Source organism: Hibiscus syriacus, unplaced genomic scaffold (genome assembly GCF_006381635.1).
Source record: "Hibiscus syriacus cultivar Baekdansim isolate YM2019G1 unplaced genomic scaffold, ASM638163v2 tig00110266_pilon, whole genome shotgun sequence".
Taxonomy (NCBI): Eukaryota; Viridiplantae; Streptophyta; class Magnoliopsida; order Malvales; family Malvaceae; genus Hibiscus; species Hibiscus syriacus.
The window spans coordinates 66567-76811 of NW_024062654.1; positions in this window are offsets into that span (position 1 = coordinate 66567).

The following is a 10245-nucleotide window of genomic DNA, read 5'->3' on the forward strand; positions in this document are numbered from 1 at the left end:
TTTCTCATTTGTAAATGTGATTGCTAAGGAATAGGTGTTAGAAAACGGCCCATGGCATGTTCAAAACAAACCAAATTTCCTTAGGAAGTGGGAACCTAATTTGAAGAAGCTTGAGTTTGATCTTATGAACATGTCAGGCTGGGTTTAGCTTTATAACGTTCATTTTGAGTTTTTTTTTCAAAAAGGGGTTCAACTTTATAACGTAAGGAAATTAAGAACAAAGGAAGAACGACTCCCAAAATTGAGGGCTCTATCGTGACAATTCTGATCAACATCGCACCTGCCCTGGCGGCCAGCCTCTCTCGAGGCTTGACCGTCGCTCTGCTACAGCTTGGCTATGGAGGACACCAAGGACGGTCGGTCGGAAAACGGTGAGGAAGCACTGCAGTTGCTCGCTCACACTTCAGTTAAAGCTATTCTAACTTCCTTTCCTAATCTTTTTTGTGGCTGTGGCTGGGTATTTATAAAGGGAAATCTCCTAGGGTTTCACGTAAGTGAAGATTCCCTAAATACCCGTTATTATCTTGTCCAAGCTAAAAAAGGAAAGACGGTTGGTTGTTGTTAGAATCTTGAGGGCTTTCTTGCACGTGAGGGTAGTCGTACAACTGGCATGTGACATAGGCAATTTCGTCATATCCGCTTCAGACTCTCAAGATAAATCTTGCCTTGGCGAGATAAATCTGCTCCTCACTATCTTTATTTTCTCTATTCCACTAGCCCTTGTGAAATACTTTGTCGCGAATAAAATGTTCTTCCTTAGGAAATTTCCTGCACATACACAATCCACACAAGCCCTTTCTCATCGGCAACATCAGTCAAACCAAATAAATGTTGCTGAAACAACACTTATCCACCACAAGCAAATATAACCTAAATGCAACTAGATGCAACTAATATGTTGTTCATACTTTATTTAGACGAGCAATAACTTTAGTAAAAAGACTAGAAATAGAGTACTTTTATAGAGTTATCACACATTCATCACAATGTGGGGAATATTTTGTTACAAGGTGATGTCCTTCGGTTAAAGAATGTGGGGCAACATACCAAAGAGCCATGGTGACCTTTTTCATGACATGATGCATAAGTAGATTGAAGTTTATGTTGATGACATGATTGTCAAAGCACAAACTGAAGATGAGCATATTGAGAACCTAAGGAAACTCTTCCAAAGATTGAGAAAGTTTCAATTGAAGCTGAACCCAAACAAATGCACCTTCGAAGTAACATCTGGTAAGCTGTTGGGCTTCATTGTTAGCATAAATGCATTGAGGATGATCCTGATAAAGTCAAAGCTATCCAGAATCTACCTCCCCCACGAACACAAAAATAAGTTCAAGGTTTTCTGGGTAAATTAAATTATATTGCTCGGTTTATATCCCAGTTGACAGAAAAATATGATCCAATTTTCCTTATTCTTCGAAAAAAATAATTCTGGAACATGAGATGATGACTGCCATACTGTATTTGAGAAAATAAAAGAGTATTTGTCTCGTACTCCTGATTTAATGTCTCTCATCCCAGGAAAACCTTTGTTCCTTTATCTATCCATATTTGAGAATTTAATGGGATGTATCCTGGGGCAACATGATAAATTTAGAAGAAAATAGAGAATCATTTACTACCTGAGCAAGAAGTTCACTAACTGGTTAATTTCCAAGTTAGATCCACTAAAATTCAAAAAAATACATGTTATATGATGGGTTTGGCTGCTCTCTCTTGAAGGTTAGCCCGATGGCAAATGTTACTATATGAATTTGACATTGAATACGTGAGGCAAAAGGCTATAAAGAGTGTCATATCTGAATTCTTAGCAAGAAGAACGTATGAAAACTATGAACCATTAGACTTCGACTTCCTAGATGAAGACTTGATGGTCATATCTTTAGAAGAAGCAAGTACTTCTACATGTAACTCCTGGAAAATGCATTTCGATGGTGCATCAAATGCATTAGGGCACGACATTAGAGCTATTTTAGTCTCACCCAAAGGCAATCATTATTCGTTCACTAGCAAATTGAACTTTGATTGCACTAACAACATGGTAGAGTATGAAGCTTTTGTTTTAGGGATTCGAGCTGCTATTGAACAAAACATAAAGACTTTGAGGGTGTATGTAGATTCTGCCTTAGTGATCTATCAGCTCCAAGGAGAGTGGGAAACAAAAGATACCAAACTGGTGGAATACAAAAAGCTCATTATGAATCTACTTAAATAATTTGATGAGGTCACTTTCCATTACGTACCAAGAGAAGAGAATCAAATGGTAGATACTTTAGCTACATTGGCAGCAACATTGAAGGCTGGTGGGGAATTTGACATGATGTCAATCGATATTCAATCATATGAGTACCTGAATCATTGTTATCAAATCAAAGAAGTAAAAGATAAAACACCATAGTACCATGACATTATGCAATATATCAAAAATCAAATTTATCCGAAAGAAGCCATTGAGACTGACAAAAGAATAATCAAAAGAATGACAGTCGGATATGTTCTTGATGGAGAAGTCTTATACAAAAAGTCATGATCAAATCTTTTAAGATGTGTAAATATAGAAGAATCAAAGATTATATTGGAGGAGATACATGATGGAGTGTGTGGAACTCATGCAAATAGGCACATTATGGCAAGACAATTTATGAGATGCATATATTTTTAGTTCACATTGGAGAGTGATTGCATCAAATATGCCAGACGATGTCATAAGTGCCAAGTTTATGGGTGATAAAATAAATGTCCCGCCTCGTCCTCTTCGTGTGATGACGGCTCTGTGACCCTTTTCTATGTGGGGCATGGATGTCATCAGACAAATCCATCTGAAAGCTTCGAATGATCATCGATTTATCCTTGTGGAAATCGATTACTTTACCAAATGGGTGGAGGTTGTGTCATATGCTAGTGGCACTCAGTCCACTACTTGTAAATTCTTGAAAAAAGATATCACATGTCGGTACCATAAAGGATCATTACCGATAATGCAACCAATTTAAATAACAAGATGATAGATGATGCATGTAAACAATTCAACATAAAGATGAATGGAGCAGTAGAGGAAGTAAACAAAAATAACAAGAAAATAGTAAAGAAAATGAATGAGACATACAAAGACTGGCACAAAAAGTTACTTTTCGCCATATTTGCTTATCGAACTTCGGTACGAACTTCGACTGGGGCAATTCCCTTTTCGTTAGCTTATGGAATGGAGGTTGTGTTGCCCATAGAGGTAGAAATCCCGTCACTCCAGGTTCTGTTATAAGTAAAGTTGGATGATGTGGAGTAGGCGTCATTCACCATGGTCGACTCTACCAAAAATGAATTATCCGAGCACACAACAAGAATGTGTGCCCAAAAGTATTTCATGAAAGAGATCTCGTACTAAAAAAGATATGGCCAATCCAAAAAGACTTCAGAGGAAAGTGGATGCCAAATTGGGAAGGGCCTTATGTTATGAAAAAAACCTTCTCCACAGGAGCACTAATCCTGACCGAAATGGATGGTCCATAATATTAATCCTAAATCCACGTCCGATCCAAGCCTAAATCCTGACCGTGCGTTCCCAATCATTAGATCAAAATGAATTGAGGGTAATGATTGAAGCAAGTTAGGGTTATGAAAACCCTAGAAATAATACCAATGTGCAGCTGTACAAGGGCCATTGGATCTGGCCGTCTTATCCAACAATCAAAATCCATCATGAACAACGATAATAGTGCGTGGAAGACACGCGCCAACCAAGTCATTGAACGACTGAGATCATCAGTACCCTAAACCAAAATCATAGAAAAATCAGAACAAAGACGTTCCACCAACCACTAAAATAGAAAAATTGAGCACGATCACTAGGATTGAACCATCCCGAGATGATCTGCAACCACCATCGGCGGTGGAGTATAAATACCCCATCAAGCTGCCAAGAAAAACACAGAGAAAAAAACCAAAATAATACAAGCAATAAATAACCCAAAAAATCGAGCAACTAAATAACCAAACCACAAGTATACAAAAAAATAAGCATCGAAAAATCAAGGGAAGCCAAAGCAAACATCGACATTGAATTAAAGGAGGAACGACCATCGAGAGTTGAAAATCTCGTCGGGTAAAGGTAAGAGTCGAAGTGTTCTTGGCTTAGATCTATTTCATTTGAGGCATTGTTTGGATGTTTGGGGGTAGATTTTTTTGGGGTATTGAGAAGAGTATTTTGGGGTGATTTTGGTTTTCTCAGCCATCGGAGGTGGTGGCCGGAGCGGCGTTGGATGGTGGTTCAGGTGTCGGCGTGTGGCCGGCTAGTTGAAGAAAGGAGATAGTTGAGAGGAAAAGTTTAAGGGGAGAGAGTTTTTTTAAATGGTGCGATATGATTTTTGGGCTTTATGTAGAGAGGGCCTTGTGTAATTACAAGAAAGTTTAATTATTTTCACAGTCCCTACACTTTTGATACGTAATTTATTTTGGTCACCTGTTGTAAATTTACCCTTGAATTTTGAATTTATTCAATTTAATCCCTATTTATTTTTTTATATTTTTGCAATTTAACCCCCTAATCTTTTATTTTTTTCTCCTTGCAATTTTCAATTAATTTCAATTTAACCCCTAGTTTAATAATTTCTAATTTAATTTTTTTAATTTTCTCTTATTTATTTAATATTTATTTATTTATTAATTTTTACAATCTTGATGTTTTAGGACACTTTATAAATTGGTCAAAGGTAAGTAATTCAAATCAATTTTTTAAATTTTAATTTAACTTTAAATTTTAGCAATTAAGACAACTTGGAAATTAAATTGGTACCGAAAAGGCAGTACAAGGGTGTTAATCATTCCTTGACTGTAGTCAACTCCTGAATCAATTAATTTTTGGTAAAATATAGATCAGGTAAAAATGGTAAATTAAGGTATCAATCAACCTTGTTTTGCATGATCGGTGGCAGCTCTAACATATTAAATTTAAGTCGAAGCTTGATTCCAGGTCCACCCAAAGGACATTTATGACACTCTTATTATGAATGCAAACGGTTTGGGCATGTACAAAAAAAATTATCCTATGGTGAAGAAGGCTAAGAAGGTTTGGGTTGAAAAAAAAGTCTAAATGAGAGGTTGAACATTCAGTTGTTGGTACTGATCAACTTGCTCAATCTGGTCATGTTGAAGATGTTACGACTATGTAGGTTGACACTGTGGAGATACATATTGCTTGTGTTGTTAGTCATTTAAATGTTCAACCTGGTATATCTGGTCAGATTGAAGAAGCTGAAGTTGTGCAGGTTGATAATGTAGAGGCACAAGTTGCTTGTGTTGTTAGTCATCCGAATGTGTAAGTGGGACTTAAGGCCAAATCAATTGCTAGTTTACAATTTGATTCTTCTGGAGCTAGTGGAAGTAATGATTTGCAGTCTTCTTTTCCTAGGAGAGGTAGGGGTAGGCCTGTTAAGGATAATACTGAAGTTATTATTATGGGTTCTAAGAATATGTTTAAGATTCTTAATTCTGTTGATGATAATTTTTTGGCTCTTGTGGAAGGGCAACTTAGAAAAGAAAAGGCTACAGTAGCTGGTGTTGCAAATTTGTTGCAGGAGCTTAAGGTGAAGAAAAATGATAAGTTAGACAAATCTAAAGGTGTTATTACTAGTAGCCTTGTGGGGGGTCAAATGGAGGTGGTCTTTGCTCATCTTCAATATGAAAATTTGTTTCTGGAATGTCAGGAGATTAAATAATCCCCTTAAGTAAGATATGGTGTTGCAAAGGGCTGTTAAAAATAATGTTGATATACTTTGCTTATTGGAAACTATAATTAAGGAGGAAAAGTTTGTGGATGTCATAAAACATATATTTGTTGGTTGAAATTGTTGTGTTAATTACATGCATCCTGTCAATGATAGAATATGGGCTTTATGGAGGAAAATACTTAGTTTTTCTAAGTGTTATACAGGTGATCAATGTGTTTCTATAAGGGATGTGCATAATAAAAAGCCCTTGGTGATTTCTACAATTTTTGGAATGAATGATTAAGTTTCCAAAAGACATTTGCAGTAATAGTTAAAGGTTGTGGAGGGCATTGTTAGTCTACTTCCTTGGATCCTTGGGGGATTACAACGTATTTTTGAATTCCATTGAAAGCTCTGACTGTAAGATTTTGGGTCCTTATGTTACACCTAACATGAATGAGTTTTAAAAGGTTGTTGGGGATCTGGGTCTCTCTGACCATCCTTTCTTTGGTCTAACCTATACTTGGTGTAATAAGCATTAGGGCAGATATTTAGTCAGTAAACTAGATAGGGTGCTTACTAATTTGAGCTTGTATAATTCATTTCCTGACTCATTTGTTGAATTCCTTGCACCTGTTGTTTCTGATCATAATATGGTTGTGGTTTGGCTATCAAAGGAAGTTCATTCTAATCAACCAAAACCATTCAAGTTTTTTATTTGCTGAACTATTCACCCATAATTTCTTGAGATTGTGAATAGGTATTGGTAGTGTCATGCTCAGGGAAACCCCTTGAAAATATTTTTTCATAAGCTTAAGTGATTAAAGAGTTATTTGAGAAAGTTTAATCACTTAATGTTTGGGGATATTTCTGCTAAAATTATTACTAAGAGGGATAAACTTGAGAATCAGTAGCAACAAACTTTGCGTTTAGGTGATGGGATAGGTATGTATATAGTGACTCTTTGGCAATATGATTTGAAGGTTTCAGAGGAGGATGAAGTTATTTTTATAAGCAAAAGGCTAAGATTGACTGATTGTAGAAATGTGATTAGGGTTATAAATTTTTTCACTTTATTATGGCTGCTAAAACTAACAAGAGTACTATTAAGTTTCTCATGGATGAGCAGAGTAATAGGTTTGAGTCTTTTGATTAGATGGTTTATGAGCTTGTGGATTTCTTTGTTAAGAAAATTAGTATTATTGATCCAAGTGTTAAAGGATGTGACAAAGAGCTCTTAAGTGAGCTGCTCCAATATTCTTTACATGAAGGTGTTGTTGATAGTCTTATAAGAGAGATTTCTAGTGATGAAGTTAAAAAAACTATCTTTTGTTAATGCAATGATAAGGCTCATGGGCTTGATGGCTATACCTCATACTTTTTTAAGAGGGTCTGGTCTATTGTAGGTGTTGATTATGTAGTAGTTGTTATGTAATTTTTTTTTTTTGCAAATTCTCTCATTCTGTCTACTTTTAATGCCACAACAGTTACCTGGTCCCCAAACATGGTAAAGGACTTCAGGCCAATCTCCTGCTGCTTAGTAGTGTATAAAACCATTACCAAGATTTTGGTGCAAAGGTTAACTGGTCTTTTTCCTGGTATAGTTTATCTAAATCAAGTTATATTTATTAAGGGTCGTAGTATTACTGATAATACTATGCTTGCACAAGAGTTGGTGAACGATTATGGTAGGAAGCTGATATCTCCCAGATGTTCTCTTAAAATAGATTTACAAAAGCTTTTGATTTCATTCATTAGGATTTTATCTTTGTTGTTTTAGGAGCTTTGGGGTTCCCTGGCAAGTTTATTGGTTAGATTAGGGCATGTTTCACTGCTGCTAGACACTCTATTTCTCTCAATGGTAGTTTGGTTGGTTTCTTAAAGGGTGCTCGAGGTATTAGACAAGGGAACCCATTTTCTCATTTTTTCTTTGTTTTATCAATGAATATGCTTTCTAGTTTACTGAATTTGGTTGCTGCGAGGGGATTATTTGGTTACCATCATAGATGCAAAAAGGTAGGACTTCCACATCTTTCATTTGTTGATGACTTACTTATCTTTTGTAATGGTTCGATTGAATCTATTATTGGTGTGAGTTGTGTTTTGGACATTTTTTATGTGATGTATGGTCTTAGGCTAAATGCAACAAAATGTGATTTTTTTGTGACTGGGGTATCAAGCAATTAGGTTGATGAAATTGAGCAAATTAATGGTTTTAAGTGTGGGAGTTTGCTAGTCATATATTTATGAATTCCTTTGGTTACAAGGAAACTTTTTGAGAAAGAATGTGTTGTGCTTATGGAGAATATTAAATCTAAATTGAGTCATTGGTCTGGTAGGCATCTAAGTACGCTAGTAGGGTTGAATTAATAAAGGTTATCTTGTTTAGTATTGATAATTACTGGTGTAGGCAATTGTTCCTGCCTCAGGTTGTTATCAAACGGGTGGAGCAGCTCTATTCCAGGTTTCTTTGGAAGTGGTCTGACACTGCTGCCACTAGAGTTCGAGTCAAATTGGAGCAAGTCTACTTTCTTTGATTTGAAGGTGGACTGAGTGTTAAGGATATAAGAACTTGGAATAGGGCTCCTTTTGGGTTGCTTGGTTGAGGAGCTATATTCTTAAAGGTGTAGACTTTTAGCAGATTGGTGATTTTGTGAATGCAAGCTGGAATTTTCGAAGGCTTCTAAAGTTTAGGTCTGTGTCTTATCCCATTTTGTCTATTGTTGGAGATTGCAAAGTGGGTGATATTTTAGGAAAGATTCAATTAAGGGGTGTAAGGGTTCCTTGGCATAAGTTGATTTGGTTTTCTCTCCATATCCCAAAACACAACCTCACCGCATGGATGGTCACCTTGGATAGGCTCCCTACTCAGAACAAGTTTATGCGAATGGGTTTGAATGATGATAGTGGTTGTGTGGTTTGTGGTGAGTCTTTAGAGACAAGGAATCATTTGTTCATTGATTTTCCTATGACAAGGGCGAATTGAGTCGCTATTTTATGGATGTGTGGACTATAGAGGGAGGTTCTGTATTGGGAAGCTGAGATTGAATGGGTTGTGGCCTCCCTGAAAGGTAAATTTTTGCTTACCATAATTTTGAAGTTGGCGTGGTGTGCCCATATTTACACCATTTGAGAAAAAACTATAAGTTATTTCGAGGCCATTTAAGAGATGCATATACTTTGTTAGCTATTGTTAAGGAGGTGATAAAGGTTAAATTGAGTAGAAGGGATATCAATATGGTTGATCATGTAAATGTTGCTCTTTGTAATAGGTGGGGGATTTCTTGAAAAGTTGTGGGGTAGTTATTTCTTAGCTTGATCTGGTTTGGTACTTATGTTTGACTATAGCAGGTTTTCTGCTTCTTTGGGTAATAAATCTAATTTATCCAAAAGAAAAAAAACATGTATGCCCAATGACAAGTGTAGAATGTGATTTGTCGGAGTCCAAAAATTTAAGGACCTCACACATGAATGTCATTTAAGCCAATCCATGTATAATATTTGTGCTCTAACGATATTTGTATTCAAGAAAAATAAACTTTCCATTTGATTATCGAGGAAATGATAAAGAAAATTCTAAACGAAGATTTTGATAATATATTTAATCATTTTTCAGGATAAATTTTGATAAAAGAAACTTCATAGATCTCTTATCATTTCGAATTTGACAAACTAAATTTTTATTATTAAATATTTTAAGAATCTTATTTTAAAAAATAACACATAGTCTTAGGATGGAACTAAATTATAATAGTGAATAATAAAATAAACAAAAGAGTACAATATTATATAACATCATCATCGATTAAAATAATTTTACATCTTTCTTCGATGTTATTGTCTTTAGAATATAAATTGATACTTCTCTTTAGAGAACCATTATTATAATAATTTATTTTTTTTGAGAAACTTCTATCTTATTAGTGTTAACAATTTTTCTCATTTTTATTTAATTTTAATTAGATAACTAAATTATAATCTTTAAAAATATAATCTATCTATAACTGAGTTAATAATTGATTGATTTAAAAATTTTAATTATAAAAGGTTAGTTTATCGATTTTTTTTAAATTATGATTAAATTGATAGATTATATAAATTTTAAGAACTAAAATTATTATTATACCAAACTCCATTAAACTTTCGCTTTGATATTTTTTTTAATACAAAGGAGGCTTAAACGCCTTAACCACTACTAAATCCTATAATATCTGATTAAATACCGCCCGAACTTCCTCTGACAAATCAACATACACATTCTCACAACCATGATTCTTCCAAGCCATGCTAGCTAACCCATCAGCCATCTGGTTGCACTCTCTGAGTACGTACCTGAATTGCAACCACACCCTCCATGAAGCATATTATGAATATGAGATACAAGGGCCGATATACCTTCTGTTCCCTGATTTCGTTGTAGGACAACCAACACCTCCTTACTATTTGTTTCCATCACGATCCTTTGAAAGTTCCTCTCTCAAGCCATCTTCAGTCCCATATAGACTCCCCAAAGTTCCGCATCAATTACCGAACAATATCC